This window comes from Argiope bruennichi, chromosome 1, assembly GCF_947563725.1.
Source record: "Argiope bruennichi chromosome 1, qqArgBrue1.1, whole genome shotgun sequence".
NCBI lineage: Eukaryota > Metazoa > Arthropoda > Arachnida > Araneae > Araneidae > Argiope > Argiope bruennichi.
This window is the reverse complement of record NC_079151.1, coordinates 120,010,757-120,024,431: the sequence shown is the minus strand read 5'-3', so window position 1 is coordinate 120,024,431 and position 13,675 is coordinate 120,010,757.

Genomic DNA, 13,675 nt, shown 5'->3' with positions numbered 1-13,675 from the left:
AGAACAAGCTTTAACACATTTTTCGACGAGGCAAAAGTGCTAGCGCATAAACGATTATGTTCCGAAGTTATTAAAAAATAACTCGGTAGAGGAATTTAAATGTTATTTTTTTAACACTGATTATTGTACACTATCACTACAGTATTACTATCACTAATGATTACAGTATCACTAATGATTGAAATTGTTATTGTACAAATAGAAGATGGATTTAAAAGTATACCAAATTTTAAATTTCTGATTTCAAATTAATCACTGATATAACAACTTTGAAAAAATATGAATTAGAGAAATGTTCCAAAAACTTTGTAAAGTTTTATAACAAAGATGTAGATGAAAACCTAATCCAAGAAATTTGCTTACGGGATTTGATTTTAAATGAAAGAGATGTAAATAACGCACAAGGGATATTGCAATACATACTAAATAATAATAATGAGTAATTTCTAAATGTATTAACTGTGTTAAAACTTTTCTTTACGTTGTCAGTTACTACAGCAAGGGCTTAGCGCTCTTTCAGCAAATTAAAATTAAAAAAGAATTATCCTCGGTCAAGCATGTGTTCAGAACGCTTAAATGCACTTGCTGTATTAAGCATAAAAAAAAAAGAAATAACAAAAAAATTGGAATTTTTCTGAAGTAATTGATGTATTAGCAAAAAAAATCACGCATTAAATAAATATACATTAATAATATATATTCATTTTTTTTTTGCTTTACAAAAAAAAAATCAGGGCCCCAAATGACCTCTTGCGCCCAGGCTCCTTTGAAGAGAAGGCCGGCTCTGACCATAAGCCCTTTAATCTACTTTGTCATGAACGGCTAAAAATATATGGTGACGAATTATGTTATGAATTTGTAAATTTTTGTCACTATAATTTTTCAAATTCAAGTCATTATAAGATTCCTTCATCAGATTTATGATTGTCAACGCTACTGATTTTCTGTATGTGTGAGTTCTACAACAATAGTTTGTCGAATACATATTTTAAATTCTTTTTTATTTTTTTAGGATAAAAAATATATAATTTTTACCTATATTTAAAAAAAAAACATTGCAGTTGTTGCTACCATAAATACACGTTCTGCATGTTCTGAATTTGATGCTTGTAAAGAAATTTTGTGGTATTAAATGCTTATCAAAAATTAGGTGTGTAGTTTTGTCAAACTAAATAAAAAGTTCATTATTTGTTTCATACTTAAGTAGCCTCTTAGCCGATGCAGTTCCAAAGAACTGCACCGTTGCCCAGGGAACACCACGTGGAGGTGGGCTACTTTTGTTCCCCGCCCACCCACCCTCCATCGCTGCATCCGAAGACAGTTCTGATCTGAAAACTGCATTGGGCAGCTGACGACAGTATTGATGTTAAACTGCGTCCTTCTGCGACCGGTATCTCACTGGAATATCCAAGGCTAAGCAGAACTGGTAGATCGCAAAGGATTCTACAACTGGCACTCCGACAGGAGCCATCCGTGCAGGCAAACCCAGAGCAGAACACAGCTTGTAGACCATATAGGATTCTACAACAGTGATATCAGGCTTCTGGATTGCAGATGGAGCCAGTTTCGCTGGAAGTTCTAAAGCCTGGCAAATCCTAAATACCGTGTAAGAGCGAACCACTGGGACGGATTCTACTCTAAGCGCAGGTGGATCAGATGGTGTATCAACATCTTGATCCAAATCGGGATCGAAAAACAGATCTCCGATTGAGGGTAAGTGGGGGAACATGTAATATTTCAACAGTTCCAAGATCGTCCATAGGACGATCCATCCAATGATGGCCGTAGCCTCATTGAAATGTACACAAAACACACCAAGCATAGCTCAGCAAAAAAAGTCACACAACGATCAGTTGCAAAAAGAGAAATGATTCTTAACAGAGCAGCAGAAGGTAGATTCATTGTTTCATCTATTATATTGTTTGTATTTTGTGCGTTTGTTTAACATTAAACAGTAAAATTTCTGCTAACAACAATAATACGAGTGATTGTTGAAACCTTCTGCAATCCAATAACAACTGAAATATAACCAATGATTATTACTATGTTAACAATGGAATAAATCTAATAATCAAGCATAGAATACTAGAGGGGGGCTTAGAGGAGAGTTAATATGTAATTATATTATCTGGGTTTTAATTTATATATTTTTTCGAATATTAACTAGATTTTACATGAGGGATTTAAAACGAATACTATCGATCAAAATTGAAATTGATTAAAATTTGTAAAAAAAATATGTTGAGTAAATTTTTATAACAAATTTGTTTTTTACTTCATATGTTAAGAAATAAATTTCTGTCCTGTGCTGTATTTGAGGTAAATTGTCATCTCATATTAGTGTAGCAATTACTTAAACAAAGGAATTGGATGGTAAAAGAAAAAGAGAAGGAATGCGCAAAAATATGCTAGAAGATAAAATTCACGCGAAACTAATGCAGAAAAAAAAAACATCAATTCAAGAAGCACCAATTTTCAAAATCCCTTACATGAGTGCTTAGTGCTTCGTAGAGTAATGGAGAAAAATGAGCCAAATATGAATTTTGGGACTCTGATTTGCCAACCAAATGAAACTCAAAATACCATACCAAACTATTTTAATGATAAGATTAATTATCAGATTAAGTCGCTGTTACTAAGTTTACACGCTTGTGAACGAGCAGATAGACAGACGGTTAATCCAAATTTGAAATACTTAGGTGTTAAATCGCCGGCATCCTCGCCTATTGGTAGCGCATCTTCCCCGTGAACTGGGCGTTCCGGGTTCGAATCCTGGTTCGTGCATGATTGTGCTTCCCCTTGTGTTCTATTTGTGAGGTGTGTGAAAGAGCCCCCCCCCCTTGTAAAAAGGGGTTCTGCAAGGGAGTGTGTGAGTGTCATCTTCATATGTGCGGGACGTCAGACTTCTGCCCTCGGGTGCTCAGGGGTCTTTGCCCTCAGAAGCTACTGGACTCCTCTTTCCGTTGTAAAGAGGACGTGACATCATCAGATGTTAAATCTGTAGATCAAATATTACTTATTTAGCATTTTTCGTTTTGTTTCTATCGTGTTAAATTACTTTCGGACCACCGAATTGACATATTTCCTCTGAATGCAATTCGTTCAAAATTTGACAGAAATTTAAAAATCTGAAGTAGAGACCATATACAAGATTTCATTCATCAAGCTGAAAACGCTTTTGAATAATTGTGTTCACTCATAGGCGTGATTTTATTTAAAAAAATAAGTTTCTCAGATTTTGCGAGATCTAAAATATGCTGATTCATCAAAATATGGAGTTCGAATTCTATAAAAAAAATATTATAAGTGCAAACTAAAAAACTATACTTAAACTGTTATGTATAAACTATAAACTATATTTTTAAACTATTAAAAGTCCCGGTTAGGCTCACCATCAACCCATTCTTATTTGATTGACTGTTGTCGAATTTTCAGAAAGTTGGCACGATTTTGTCATGTTTTGCAGATAACTGGACATTAATCTTAAATCTTACCGAACCTTTAATTACTGTGTCTTACTATAAAAAAGTATCCTGAAACTGAATTGAAGCTCCAAGTGTCACAAATAATGCTCAAAATCTGGAAAGTGAAATGCAATCATTCATTTTGTTAAAATTTAATAATATGGAATGTATTAAATATAATTAGTATTTTGTATCTTTTTCATTTTCTGTTAAAACCATCTTTAATTAAGAATATGTTTTATACATGAAAAGAATTAATATTTTGAAAACAGATGATATAAATAATTTATATACCTTCTTCCTACATTTTTCCTTTAAGTTTTATACATGATTAAAGTCTTAAACCTTTAGAAACCACAAAGACGCCAGAAAAATTGAAACTTATTCTAAGTGAGAAATTAAGAGCTATTGAAGGTGTTTGGGTAGCTGTCGCTAGGTTTTGTCACAAGACACAAAATATGAATTAGAGAAATGTTCCAAAAACTTTGTAAAGTTTTATAACACAAATGTAGGTGAAAACCTTATCCAACAAATTTGTTTGTTACAGGAATTGATTTTGAATAAAAGAGATGTAAATAACGCACAAGACATATTACAATGCATACTAAATAATAATTATAATGAGTGATTTTTAAATGTATTAACTGCGTTAAAACTTTTTTTACGTTGCCAGTTACTACAGCAAGTGCTGAGCGCTCTTTCAGAAAATTAAAATTAATACAGAATTATCTGAGGTCAAGCATGTGCTCAGAACGCTTAAATGCACTTGCTGTATTAAACATCGAAATAGAAACTGCAAAAAATTGTAATTTTTCTGAAATAATTAATATATTAGCAAAAAAAAAATCACGCATTAAATAAATATATGCATTAATAATATATGTTCAGATTTTTTTTTTTTTTTTTTTGCTTTACAAAAAATTTAGAGCCCCAAATGACTTCTTGCAACCAGGCCTCTTTGAAGAGAAGGCCGGCTCTTTCTCTCTCTCTGTTTGTTTGTTTGTGTGTGTGTGTGTGTGTGTGTGTGTGTGTGTGTGTGTGTGTGTGTGTGTGTGTGTGTTGGCACTCAAATCATATCATCTAGAATTATTTAACTTGGCACATACATGCTTCGAAGTGTGAGAATATACACTTCTTTGAGAGTTTTTAAAATTTTAATTATTCACATTTCAAGTGACATATTGATATTTTTTTCTCGATAACTGTCAAAAATTCTGTAAATTAAATTAAGATGATATAATTATGAACTTAAAATTTTAAAAAATATATATCTTTTCATTGTTTAATATTTAACTACTGTAATTTAAAATGTCAGCTACTACCAATTCCCGGCGAACCACATAGTCATCAAAGGCGGCTTATTTCCAATATTAATATTTTTACCGTATAACTTTTGTGTTCTTAATCAATTTAAAGAATATTTTATGTACATTTTACAAAAATATATTATACTGTTAAGTTGAAACTCAAACCATTTTCTTTAATGTTTCTAAAATTTCACCCTGCCAGTTTTTTTGTAACATTTTTGTAGATAAAGATCGATTATTAATTGTTCAGTAATATCAGTATAATACGTGTCCTTGATAACATTTTTGAAATTTTGTTAAGCATACATTTATATTTAATCTCCATGAGACCATTTGTCTATTTTAATTAATTTCTAAAAGTATTAAAGTAAGCTTATATAACAGAAATGTATTTTATTGTTGTGAAGGAAATTTGGTCGTTTTCATTGCTGCCAAAAAATATTTCATCCTTGTTTTTCTTCCGTTGTTAATGCTGAATATATCCATTAAAATTTGAATTTAAAAATAATTTGATAAACAGGTCATTACAAGCATGCTACATAAAATATTTAATTAAAAAATGAAGCTACTTTCAATCTCTTCGAACCAATATAGTCAACAAAGGTGGCTAGTTTCCAATAATATCAATATTTTTGCCGTATAATTTTTCTGTTCTTAATTATTTGAAAAAATGTACTCTAAGTATATTTTACAACAATCCATTTCCTTTTTAAGTTAAAATAGAAATCGTTTTCAATAATATAAGTAGTATTTCATTGTGATTTTAATTTCACACTACGTAGATCAAGATATGACGATTTGTTGTTGAGAAATATCACTATACAGGGTGCGGCACAAAAACTCGGACAAAGTTATTACATCATAGAATAAAAGTTAAATCCGGAAAACAGTGTATGATGCAATCTATCATTTCAAAGAATTTGGCAATGATGGTCAAAGTTCAGGAAGTGAGCTAAAACATACGGTGAACTCTTTCAGTAGCTGTAAAGTTATCAAAAATCAAATTCAATGAAATACGAAGGTTTCCATGAGAAAGATTGCTGGTGAACTGGAAATAAGGACCTATAAATGCAACGAATGGCAAAATCAGAGCTTGGACTGAAGCCTTACAAGGTCCAGAAGTTTCAGCTTCTCACTGAAGAAAACAAACTCATGCGGCTCCAAAGACACCGAAAACATTTGAAACGGGCCGTATGTCAGCACTGAGAGAGATTCCATTTCATTAATGAGAAGCTCTTTATCGTCCAAATGCTCATAACTCCTAGAACTATAGGTTCTGGTCTATAGACACATTAAGCACTTCAGCAATTATTTAGCATCGCAAAACTCCAAAGTCGGTCAGGGTTTGGGGCGGAATTTGCAAAAGCTGCAAAACATGTCTGGTTTTTGTGGATGAGGGATATAAAATAATTCAAAATTGTACCAGTAGGACATTCTAGAAGCTTTTATATTTCCGTGGGCCAAAACGCACTTCGGCAATGTAAAGTGGGAGTTTCAACAAGACTCTGCATTAGTTCACAAGGCTAAAAAGAATAGAAGAGTGGTGGAAGGAACATTTTCTGGACGTGGTATCATCTGGAGAGTGAGCACAATACTCGCCAAATCTCAATTCCATGATTAAATATGATCCATTTTGGAGTCCAGGGCTTGCACTAAACGGCAAACAAGCTTGGACTCTCTAAAGGAATGGCTTCCGCGGGAATGGGACAGATTAAAGGAAGAAGACTCGCGGCCCATTGCTGAAAATTTCAATAAGCGTTTGCGCCTCTGCATCACTGCAAAAACCAGCCACTTTGAAACCAATTAAATTTATATATCAGTAAATGTCTAATCTTATTATTATTTGTTATATTTTCTTAATTTATTTATTTTTAATCAAGTTATATTAAAATTTGCTTGTCCGGGTAACCCTGTAATATGTTTCTTTGGTAACATTTTTGAAATTTTATTGTACATACATTCAAAATTTAACTTCAGAATTAAGAAATAATAAAAACTGTTGAATGCGAATCCATTTTTAAACATGACTGCTCTTTAATGAGTTAATACAATTATATTCTAAATTTTTACTTTCTCGTATAAATAGTATAAAGAAAGTATAGTAATCGTCAAAAATTCGAATTCGAGATTTTAACGAACCTCCAAATTTTAAACACCCCTGAGTTCGAAAAACACAATTTCGGAAAATGTCAGTATGTCTGTCTGTCATTCTGTCTGAAATTTGGTATACTGTCTTTACATCAAATGTGTAGATTTCCGTCAAATGAGTAAAATCCGCTCAAAAGAAGTCAGCCTGGCCGTCTCTTCAAATTTTAAATTAATATGATAATTACAAAATGAAGAGAGATAGATAGATAAAATTAGATATACTATTTAACATATATAGTGTAGATACATATCAAATTTTGAGTAATATCCAATAAACACTTGGCCATGAGTTAATCTGTTCTTTCACAAACATATAAACGCCTTAATTCAAAGGGGCCGCTGTGGCCTGGTGGTAAGGTCTCGGCTTCGGAACCGGAGGGTTTTAGGTTCGAGACCCGATTCCACCGGAGAACCGTCGTGTAAGGGGGTCTGTTGCACGTTAAATCCGTCCTTACCAAACGTCACCCCGCTGGTGTGGTGTGGAAAGGGGGATGCCAGTTCAGGTGTCGCGGTTCAAAGTTACGAGGTCCGTGCCAAAATAGCCCAAACGGGACGTTAATATAACTAAACTAAACTAAAAGCCCTAATTCAAAAGCGCAATGACTTAAATATGGAATTTTGGGGCTATAAACATAGCTTGGAGTCATTTTTTTTTCAATCGGTTTGGAAAAATGTGTCTAAACCGGAAATTCGATTTTCGCATACTACTAACTGCATGCCAGGAATTAATAGGCAAAAAACTCACCATGAACCACACGATTGATTTAATAAAAATGCTCAATTTACACAAAAGGTCAATATTTCATGGCTATTGCGCTTCATTTCCATGCAAGGTATTTTCTGGGTTAATATCTTTATCAGAGATCAAGCGAGAAAACTTTGGAAAATCCACTCCAATGGTTATAATATATTTCCATGAAGATATAGATAGAAAATTATGAAAATGCCTAACAAACCGAATAGGTAGGTGAAGACATAAAATTACATTTATATGCTGTCAAAATTTGAAGATTAAAACTATTTTGTCAATGAATCCATTTATATTAAGTTTCATTAAAAAAGACCAAATTTCAATTCTTTCTTAAATTTTTTACGATTTTTAGTTGAGATGACATAAATGGAGCCAAAAACACTTATTCTTAAAAAAAATTAAATAAAGAAGACATAGAGTTAATTTTAATTTTTTTAGAATTATTTTATATTAATAATTTAAAAGCATTAAAATTGTGAAACTGAATTCAGTTTTGTTCATATTTTGAATATGTTAAGTTGTCTCAGGTAACTGATGTCTCATTAGGATACTTATATTAAAAAGATTTATTTGTCTGAATTTACAAGAATTACTCAATTTACTCCCAAACTCAATTTCCACTTGAATTTCGAGAATCACCAATTTAAATTATACCTAAGAATACGTTGTTTATTTTGAAAAATAGAATAACTCATTTCTTAAATTATATAACGAAATAATCCAACAAAATAGTTGATTTTTGAAAATATCAGCATTTGTAAGACTTCTGGGATTTGTCATGAAAACATCCGTATTTCAAATTTTGCGCTGTGATTTCATCATGATACAGCCAAATCGATTTACTATGTAAATATTTAATTTTTTTTCCTTATTCGTTGTCATGAGAAGAAATGACAATAATACTGGAAGCTGCTGACGCAGATATGATGTTGATAGATTTTGTAAAAGATATAAAATAAGGAATATAATTCTTTTCCTTTTATGATTTGTAACCAAACGTAATATAAAACGTTTAAAATAAAGTTAAAAACTTATCTTTCATATCTGATGTTTAGGAAAATTGGAATTAAAACACTAATGCAGTAAGAAACTTAAATACAAATTTAAATGAACGGCTTATAAAAAACACATATGACAAAGAATTTATCTTTTAAAGATCACTCCTCAATGGAGTAAAATCGTCCGGAAAAAATAAAAACAAATTGCTAAATGGAAATAATATTAAAGCAAAATTAGTGTCATATTTTCTACAGAACACTTTGAAATCATTTACAAAATAACACAGCTTACAAGCTTGGAATTAAAACAGTATTGCATTAAGAAATATAAAATCAACATTAAATGAATAGCTGACAAAATACGCATAATACAAAGAATTTCTCTTTCATATTATTCATCACACCTCAGTGGAGTAAAATCCTCCAGAAAGAATAAACACAAATAGTTATTGGAAATAATATTAAGACAAAATTATTGTCACATATTCTACCAACCATTTCAAACCATTTACAAAATATATCCAGCGTCAAGATTGGAATTAAACAGTATTGCATTAAGAAACTTAAAATCGACATTAAATGAATAGCTTACAAAATACGCATATGACAAAGAATTTGTCTTTCATATTGTTCATCACACCTCAGTGGAGTAAAATTGTCCAAATAGGATAAACACAAATAGCTGATTGGAAATAATATTAACAAAAAATTATTGTCACATATTCTACCAAGTATTTCAAATCATTTACAAAATAACACAGCCTACAAGCTTGGAATTAAAACAGTATTGCATTAAGAAACTTAAAATCGACATTAAATGACTTGCTTACAAAATACGTATATGACAAAGAATTTGTCTTTCATATTGTTCATCATACCTCAGTGGAGTAAAATAGTCAAAATAGAATAAACATAAATTGCGGGAATAATATTAAAAGCAAATTTATAGTCACATTTTTTACCGAAAACTTTCAAACCATTTACAAAATATACCTAATGTCATTTTCTAATCATTATTGAATAATATATTTTATTAATCATTTCACTCAAATGATAACTGAGTGTAAATATATAGGAAATCTGCTTAGATAAAATATAAAACGAATCTTTTCCCGACACCTTTGACAAAAATACCATTAATATTATTGAAATTCTACATCGGCGAATTTGTCCTGTACAGCCAACCCCTGTGTTGGGGGAGTGTTATCGTAGAACACAAAAGGCCTTTCTCCAAATCCTTCACCATTCTGCCATCCGTCCACCTGAATGCGTCTCTGTAAATGGTCACTGGGGGTTTAATTTCCTAAAGGACGGGGACCCTACCCCGACTTTCCAATTCCAAATAACTCCCTGACTTCTAAAGACTGCTATTTTCCTGTATATTTAATCAATAATGCGAATGGCTTGGAAATCAGCCATGATGCTGTTAAGACCTTTTCAACTCCCCTTCATTTGGGAGATTGAAAATTCCTTTATTTGAAAAGACGTTCCTTTAAAAAAAGAAAATAGAAGAAAAGAAAAAAGAACAAATGTTGATTGGTCCCTTCGGAAAATGTTTCTGAACGCAAAAAAAGAAATAGATGAAATGTGGATGTTTTTAAAAGGAATCGAGTTTTGTTAGCTGTTGGGTTAGTCAAAAATCGAATGGAAGTCGTATTTTATACTTCGAAGAGTTAGATTTTTTTTTCTCAGGAATTGATTATTTTTGAGAAGCAGCTATGTTTGATTAGGCTTCAGAAATGAAGTCACCTAAAAAGTAACGAATCGTAACTATTTGTTTTCGCTTGAAAGTATTTGTTTAGAGAATGTTTTTAAAGTTATTTTATTTAATAAATTTATTCTTTGGTTAGAATGAAATATATTTGAATTTAAACTAGTGAAAGCATTTTTCAATCGACTTTCTTGTATTCTTTCAAAATATTGCGAATTTTGTTTTAAGTGCCATCGTAATATAAGGAGAGTCGAATATGAATTTGAATCTTTTCTTCTAAATGTATTGAGCCTAAAACTTGATGCACACTTACAATTTCCCTTTCATGGCCACATTTCATACTTCCTTCATTCAGGTGCCGTATTGTCGATTTCCATCATAGGCGTATCTCCACCTAGGAGGACCAGATAATTGTCTAAAAGCGCTGAGTTGAAAAGGGATTGCTTACAGATCAATTAAAAATTATCTATAAAATAAACAAATTTGTAAAAAAAAAGCCAATTATTTTGAACTATAAAATATAAATTGTGCTTATACATAGTTTTATTAACCCTTTCTAGGGCCGTCGGAAGTATGCTTCCCACAAAATTTATCAATCTTTGTATGAAATTATGAGGTTGGCATAAGTTCTGACAATTTTTTTAGTAAGTCAGAAACTTAGAGGCTTCAGTTCTTTATCTCAGACAAAATGATGTGTCTTGATGGGTTACTTAATTATTAATGAACCAAATTAATTAATGAATCAAATTAAATTTATCTAATAAGCTAAATGAATCTCTTTTCTTATTCTAATTTCAAGCCTAAAAATATTTTAACATAATATGACTAGAAAAAAATGGCCCTTTAAAGGGTGAAATTCATCAATTGATGAAAAATAATTTTCATAATACAATAGAATGTTACTTATTCATTAATTGCATGTGATTTCCTTTTAATTTTTGAGTTAGGAATTTTTGTATTAAGGGATAATTTTTGGATATAAATATGTTTTTCTGATTGTAGTTTATTAAAACATTATTTATTTTGATGAATTTAATTTATCTGATTTTATCGAACAGTGCAAGGAATTATTCATCATTTCTCCGATGGAAAATTTTCTAGCACTTGAATTACCATTTCTCCAAGTTTTTGGTTTGATAAAATTCATATTGTTGCATTATTTTTCTTTCTTCCCCTAAGACATTTTTTAAATCGCCATTATATAAAAGTTACATTCTAAAACTCACAATTCGCTTGCTTCTTTTGTTTTTTCTACACATAATTTTGCTTAAAATCTTTTGTAATATATATTAAGTTAACCATCAATATCAAAATAAATATATTTTAAGGAAAAAATTTAAATTTAAAATGTAAGCATATGAAATAAAGGAAATAGAAAATGAAGAGAAGAAGAGGATGTCTGCTTCAATAGATTTCGACAATTCGGTACTCGGTGCACTATCCGCCGATGACGATGAAATAATCAAACATGAAGTGAGAAAGTTGAAAAATATTGATAAAAAAAGCAGACGATTCGCAGACCCAGAAAGATGTACAACAGAAACGCAAATGAAAGATAGCAGACTGTCATAAGAACCTGCCAAGCAATGTTCATCTATGTCATGAAGCTTCATTGTCCAAAGTGAACTTTAAAACTTCGGGAGAAATTTTGCAAGCACAAAGATATTTGATGTGACATAACTGTGTTATAAATATCATAAATGTTGAGTAATAGTTTACTTTCATGTGATAATATATACAGTTATTTAAAAAGTTTTTAATTAATTATTTTTATTTTGTTTCTTCAATACTTTTGCATGAAATATAAACTTATGGATGCGTCTTTTAATTTCAAATAAAGTGCTCGATTTATGTTGTTATTGATTTAATTCTAGGCGATAGATCTGTAATATACAGTGATCAAGTTTTGAATTATACAAGCAGCGTTTCAAAAATATATATTGAAAAAATATGATATACTATTCAGTTTACAGACTTAAGAACTGAATTTGCTGATCTGCAGTGATACAGACGAACTCTTTCAAATTATTGGGTTTTTTTTTCTTCCAAACCATTTGAAATAATTCTAATAAAGTAATTGCAAATCAATTTGTTAATCAAGTCCTATAACACGAATTTTAGCACAAAAATATGATTCAAATAAAATTACTTAACATACCATTCAATCTTAATATTAAATAAATAAAGACCCCCAAACTTTGAAAGAAATAGTTTTAAACAAAATAAGGATATAAAAGTAATTTTTTTAAATTTATTTATTTTATATGAATTTTTTCCATTCCTAAAAATCTAAATAAATTAGTTTATTAATATAATAAACTAATTTATTTAGATTTTTATTAAGTTGCTATGTGTTTGCAATTAAGTTACAATTTATGAAAAGTATTTTTTAATTAATTAGCAATTTAGAATTTATTCATATTGTTAGGAGGATATAACTTAAAGATATTTTATTTTGTTGAAAATAAATTTAGAAGTATTTGAATCTAATTGAATAAAATATAAATATATTTAGAAAAATGGTTGGTCTAATTTAAAATAATAGAAATATTTTTATTATTATTATATATATAACAAATTTCTTAACTTATATTATAGAATTTCCATTTTTTCACCAATTCACCATTTTTTTAAAATTACCTTGTAATATTCATTTGGCGCTGTATATCATTTAAAAAAGCAGTGCTGAATTCCAAGTAAGTTTTTAATTATTTAAAAATTGGGAAAATATTACTTTAGCACATTATTATTAAATAAACATGTCCTGTGGAGCAAACTTTTCTTTCTGTTTCTTGAAAGAACCGTACTACTTCTCTTGTGCGCATAAAAAAAATCTGGAATCATTAAAATTATTAAATATACACTGGCTGAAATATAAATAAACAATTTTAGTAATAAACAAGTATTTTATTTTTATAGCCTCTGCAGTTGAGATTTTTACAAGTAAACTCAATTACCTAACTTATTTACAACTCCCAACTTTTGTAACGACTATCATCACAGATACAAAAATAATTTTAATAGTTTTCTAAAAACAGTGAACAAACGAGGCTGTGACGTGCAGCAAACTAAAAAATAATTTAACTACGGATTACTTTAACTAACTATTATTCCACACGCAAAAAAGTCTTTTTAATTAAAGAATAAGAACTCAAAAGAGCACCAGAAAGTCGCCTAAAACATCTGCCCTGAGAGCGCTGACTCACAAATCCTGTGCTGCATAATGCTCTTCAAAATACGCCGACTCTGGATTTTCCAAAGTATTAAAGGGAGAATTCCCTCCTCTTTTTGCAAGC